The sequence below is a fragment of the Leuciscus leuciscus genome (assembly GCF_965113295.1).
Source record: "Leuciscus leuciscus genome assembly, chromosome: 3".
Lineage (NCBI taxonomy): Eukaryota > Metazoa > Chordata > Actinopteri > Cypriniformes > Leuciscidae > Leuciscus > Leuciscus leuciscus.
In genome coordinates, this window is record NC_138727.1 from 18965637 (window position 1) to 18972033 (window position 6397).

Sequence of the window (6397 nt, forward strand, 5' to 3'; positions counted from 1 at the left end):
TGAAAGCACAAAGCCTGTCTTTAAATTTAATTTCGTTTTGTATTAATTGTATCTTAATTTTAATCGATGTTTCATCAACCAATTGTCTGGATTCAATAAATAAGAAGAATATATAAGCTATTAGAAAATAGATAATCAGGACACGGAGGCGCTGGCGAACCTGGAGCTCGTCTCATAAATGAACCGAAACTCACCGTGGGCCTATAAGGTAGCCTATTGCCTCACAGACCTGAGACATATAGATAGCTTGAAATGTCTACTTTTAAGCAGAACAATTCAAAACGAAAGAAAACAGACTGCGCTGCTTATGCAATTCGTATGAAATGTGCATTTCTCTCTGGCGCTGCGAAGATCGCGAGTCGTCAACTTCATCTGTCTAGCCGACACTGACATAAAAAATAACTGTTTTATTAGTAAACAATTAAAATGTCTCCTGCTATATTTTACATATTTGCCTGTTCTTTACAAAACACTGACAGTGGGGTTTTTGACGGGTTTTTTTTTTTTTTTTTTGAGCAGCTGCGGACAAATTCTTTCGACACACACACACACACACACACACACACACACACACACACACACACACACACACACACACACACACACACACACACACACACACACACACACACACACACAATATTAAGTAACACTCTGCGCTTAGCCCACTTAAAGTGTTTATTACAAATAAATGACTAAATGCTAAAAATTAATACATTTTAATGAACAAACATATGCGTTGCATTTACAATTCTACACTTCCCGCGGCCCTGTTCGGACCAGCCCTAGGGGCGGCACAAATGTTTTTCGCCTAGAGCGGCAGAAGTGCACGCGCCGGCCCTGCCAAAGAGTATAGTACCAAGAGGCGAAACTCCGTTGCAGTTTTGACAACAATCGCTAGATGGCGCTGCTGTCACCATTTTGGACTGAACCAACGGCTTTACCGTTAGCACAACTACACAGCATTAACTGGAAATAATTGGAAACAAAGAAAACAGTGTTCTGCCATCAACTGCAACAACTACCAGTGTACTACCAATCAACTAGCATTTCATAGATTCCCCAAAGATCCAGAGAGGTAAAGCAGAAAAGGTTTTTATTAACGTTAAACTGAGCTAACGTCAACGATAACAGGTGCTGTAACCAACGTAACAGTTTGCTAACGTTATGTATTTGGTCGAAATTGAGTCAAGACTCGAAATTGGCTTTTTAAATCGCATGGTTGGTCTTGTTTTTAAGACATTTGCCAGATTATTGTTTAAGTGAAACAAATTATGTGAAACAGAAAAAAAGTTTAAAAACTTTTTTTTGTTGAAAAAAAGGTTCACCTAGGTTCATTGTGTTTTGGCTTTTTCAAGGAATTTGTCAATCATTTCATGAGGAACATCGGCTGTTGTATGGTGTTGTAAAATTGTGCTGTGTATGAAAACGGGAGTTATCCCCAAAAGTTATTGGGGTAAGTAGCCCATTTGACAGCTTCATGCTCTATGACGAAATTGTTTAATTATAAACCGATCCATAAGCATTATTTTGTTGTACATTATTCAACACGCCGTTTTAGTTTAGGCTATAGAGATATTAAAAACTAGAAACTACTACCCAGCAAACACAAAAACGTTTTTTTTCACGTCGTGAAAAAGTTGTCAAAACGTTTTTATCCTACGTATTTAATACGACAGATGTCGGGTTTTTTTAACGTTATAAATACGTATTTTCAGACCATTGATGAGTTTTTTTTAACGTTGCTTCGACGATATGCGTCATGTTCAACATTTTCAAAATGTCAATATCACGTCTTATGTGGTACTTTTTTTCCTATTGGTTTTTACCACGTTCACCCGAAAAATTCACTGAAAGAACGTGTTAATCACTAAAACCTGAGATGTTTCCACCCTTGGATGTAGCCTGTAAGCGTTTGTAGCAGCAGCCGTTCTGCAACTGCTGCCACGTCCGTCTTCAAAGAATCCAGTGTGAAGAGTAATCGATCCAGTGGGCTATAAACTCATCTTTAACACAATTCTTTCTGGGACCCGTTAAAAACATTGAAAAATCACTGGACACAAAACATAAAAAGTTAAGCAAATTCTTTAGAATTTATTGATTAATAACACAATATGATTGATATGATTAATGATTTTAATTAATGAGTGCATTTCTGTAATATATTACTTATTCTAGAATAAATAATGATACAATCTATTATATATATATATATATATAACATCTATGATTATTATCAGTTGTATGGCTTCATATTTTTGTGGAAACTATGATACAGTTTTCAGTATTCTTTGAATAGAACTTTCAAAAGAGCAGCATTTATTTGAAACATAATTTTTTTAAACAATTTAAACGTTTTTACTGCGACTTTTGATCAAATTAATCTATCTTTTCTGTATAAACATTTTTTCAAAACAATAAATCTTTAAAATATTGAAAATGTTTATAAAACAGAACAATGGCCAATTATAACCACATTAGAAAACATTAAAGGGATAGTTCACACAAAAATGTAAATTCTGTCATTAATTACCTCATGTCGCTCCAAACCCATACGACTTTTGTGGAGAACACAAATGAAGATATTTTTAACAGATGCCTTATGTGCGCATACAATTACATCTTTATTCACAAATGATGTATCTCCAACGCATGTTGCGCCATGAGATCGCTGGCTCTCTCGCCAACACAACACTGATGAATCGTGGTGCTCCGTGAACATGTGTCAGAGATGTATATTTTGTGAATAAAGATGCAATGGGTTTTTTTGCACACACACAGCATTCAGTTCACTTCATAAAGTTGAGGTTAAACCACTGGAGTCATATTGATTATTGTTATAATGTCTTTACTACCTTTCCGAAGCTTGAAAGTTGTAGTTGCATAAACTGTGAAATGGAGGGACAGAAAGCTCTCAGATTTCATTAAAAAGATCTACATTTGTGTTTCAAAGATGAACGAAAGTCTTACAAGTTTGCAACGACATGAAGTTGAGTGATGAAAATGTTTGACGCATTAGGTAAATCAGTTCCTCAGGGGCACCAGTAGATCTCTGACTGATCTCTGATCTTCTGCTCCTTCCACCATCCCAATCCCGGATTATTGAGCCACGACAGAAGTTTCCACTTTGAATGCTTTAGCCGGGCCGTTTTTTTCTCCAGCATCTAAAGTGAGAAAGAGAACAATAACCAAAATGTAAATGTAAAAAAACAATGGTTGTCCAAAATGTGAAGTATACACTTGAGTTTTCCCTCTACATACTTGTGGAAGATTTCAGTCATAGATAAATTGTAAATGTTTGCTTGATTAGACATTACCTGTCTAAAGATGTTATGTTTATGCTGAAATATAATATTGGTTTGTGTTTTAAAATCACCTATCACATGTCATTTTGTAGCGAACTGTCTCGTATGATTAAAGTTTTGTGCTTCAGAACTTCCGATGACAAAGTGAGTTTTTAGGGAGCGAATGTTTCAGTGCACTGTAAGGATTTTGTGATAAAGACAGCCCTTAACCACTGACTAGTACTGAGCTAGAGACCTGAGTGATATGCACCCAGAGTTTAGCACCTTGATTAGCTTGTTCAGGTGTGCTGGACTAGGTTGGAGTAAAGCTCTGCATGTAAGTGGACCTTGAGAGACAATGTTGAGATCTCCTGCAGTATATTCTGAACTTACAACACTGGGATACCTGAACACTGGAACACTGAGACCAAAGTTCTGCAGAGTTTCTGGTGATCCTTGATCAGCTGCTCAGGTCTGCTTAATTGGGTTTGGAGCTAAACTCTGTGATCAGGACTAGATGGCAAACAATACTGTAAAGGGGAGAAGACAAACAATATTATTTTGTTGTAATTAATTTGTTCTATTCATCTGCTTACCTGTACAAAGTATGCATCATGAATAAGCGGTAGGCTATATATTTAATTTGATCTTTTAATAACACTGTTTTACTACATTAATACTACAAACCTGATAAAAATGACTGGCCAGTGGAGGAAAGCCTTATTTTGCCCTTCAGGTGGGCGTAATGGTGTGACGTCACGTGATAACTATGAATTAACCATACAGTGTGTACTTAGGTTAAATAAATTAGCTTATTTCCATTCATTAATTGACCAATTGTCAGCAAAACCTTTACAAAACTATCAAAATATCTCATCTACACATAAGATGTGATTAAAAGCCCAAACTTACAGCTCAAGTCTATAGTCAACCTAACGTTACTGCTACCTCTAGATAGCTAAAGTTAGTTAGATGCTAACGGACTTTTTCGAAGACACTAAACCATTTCTATTAAGTAAATATTCAACGGAAGCGAGTGATTTACATGTAAGAAAGTCTCAGAAACATTTGTATGTACTATTTGTGTAATTTTATGGACTAAACTTACCTTAAAGTTGTTAAAACAACAGTGAGAGACGGAGTTTCTGTACGTTCACACCGCCGCCGACTTGAGCTGCAAAGAAGCTCTGGCCGCCCTGTCAAGGACGCTTGTCAAACTGTACGTTCACACCGCCGCCGACTTGAGCTGCAAAGAAGCTCTGGCCGCCCTGTCAAGGACGCTTGTCAAAAACGTACGGGGAAGCTTGTTGACGCTTTGGCCGCTCTGAAGTCTGTGTCACACCATGAAATGTAAACAGAAAAAAAAAAACAAGCAATACATTGACACTAGGAACCTTTTATAATGACAGCATTTTTATAACCGTTTTGGTCACATTTGGTCGGGAAAAAAATATTTGATTAATATGCGCGAGGGAGAGAGAGCAAGACATATTGTTTGAAGACGTTGAAGGTGAGTGCGCGCGCGCGGCCGGGGCTCTCTCTCTTTTGTAACTGGTCCCTATATGAAAATAACGTCATATCATAAATGATAGGAAACCCAGCAACAGTGATTATCAGTTTCTCCTCCATTTTCTCGGAACTAATGTTTTGGTAGGAACGAAAGTTTACATCGTATGTTTCTCCGGAATCAGCCAGCGCGAAGGACGTCTATATTCCGATTGGTTGCTGGCGTTTGCCGCTGCTTGCCCAAGCGGGAAGGAAGTCGACCGGAAGTTGAAGCCGGCCGCGTGCCACCATCTTGTAGCAGAACTTCACCTGCTGTTAGCATCCCATTGACTCCCATTCATTTTGGCGTCACTTTGACAGCGAATAACTTTACATCTGAGGCGTTTGAAGACTCCATTTGTCCATTATTTATTTCTAAAGAAACACGACAATGTATAAAATGCTCCATTACCTTGTAGCTTACGTTATGGCCCCGTAAAAACAGTTTTTGTAAAAGTAGGCTAACGATTGCGTCATAACCACACGACTCTCTGTCGCACAGTAGAGAGATTACCGTATTGACGGGAGGAGAAGCTCGCGGGCAATCGGGGAGACGTGGAGGCAAAATGACAAAATAATTAATCAGAATACCTAGCAAAAGTTTCTCCTGCTCCTAGCTCATGGACACCTCCTACTCACGATCTCCGTCTCTGCAAGATTCGGAAGGGAATGATTCAGATTTCTCATGCCACAGCCACTAGAAGACAGACGGGTTGCTCACGTCACATCTACGTCGTCAAGCTCAGTTTGAGTCTGCGCGTCAGGAACGGAAGTCCTAAAAAATCGCTGAAAATGGGCTTCACTTGCCTCAATTGAGTTCCAATGAGATGACTCTGTCCATTTCTTATACTGTCTATGTGCTTGCCGCTGAACCGCGTCATAGCTCATTACCATAAAGTTGAGCTTCTTTCAACTTTCAGATTGACGCTCAAAACGCCCAAAACGCGACGCCGATGGATTTGACGCTCCTTGCAGCTGAGAGAAGCCAGCTTCCATTGAAAATGAATGACTTCCGGTAACTTTGGAAGCTCAAGTCGGCGGCGGTGTGAACGCACGCTGATTGTCAGTTGAGCTGCCGCCTCGTTTCCATGGTAACGCCCTCCGCTCCAGTTCAAATGCGGCTTTGAATGTTCAGCGCGCGCGCCCATTAAAATACGTAAAAGTCACGCAGCATTTACATTTAGATTGATGGAATGAATTATTTGATAATCAGCTAAAATATCATGAAACTTGATATATTATTAAGTGGATAGTAGGCCTGTGGCCATCGCAAACTTAAATTGAATGAAAATATGAAAGCATTGAAAATGTAAAACAATGTTTTAAGTCATTTATATAACAGGCTACATTATAACATAATATATAGGTCTACCTTTAGAAATGGTAAACGAGGTGTAGAAATAAAATAGCAAAAACTACATGATATAATTATGAACATTATTTTCATATAAAGTATGTCAATCATCATTAGAGCGCCACCCTCAGGCTGCATGAATGCAAGGACATTAACATTTTTCCAAAAGTGTGTATGACATGTTCAGTGATGATTAGCGTAAAAAATGTTATCA

At 38.3% G+C, this 6397-nt stretch overlaps 1 long non-coding RNA gene across 1 annotated transcript; it reads right to left on the bottom strand.

Moving 5' to 3' along the window:
* Positions 1–3012: 3012 nt before the first annotated feature.
* LOC309494244 lies at positions 3013–4430 on the bottom strand. The gene is made up of 3 exons (XR_014204269.1): positions 4393–4430; positions 3678–3814; positions 3013–3164 (listed from the first exon to the last, which is right to left on the bottom strand). It is a non-coding gene; the product is annotated as an uncharacterized lncRNA (long non-coding RNA).
* Positions 4431–6397: the final 1967 nt, after the last annotated feature.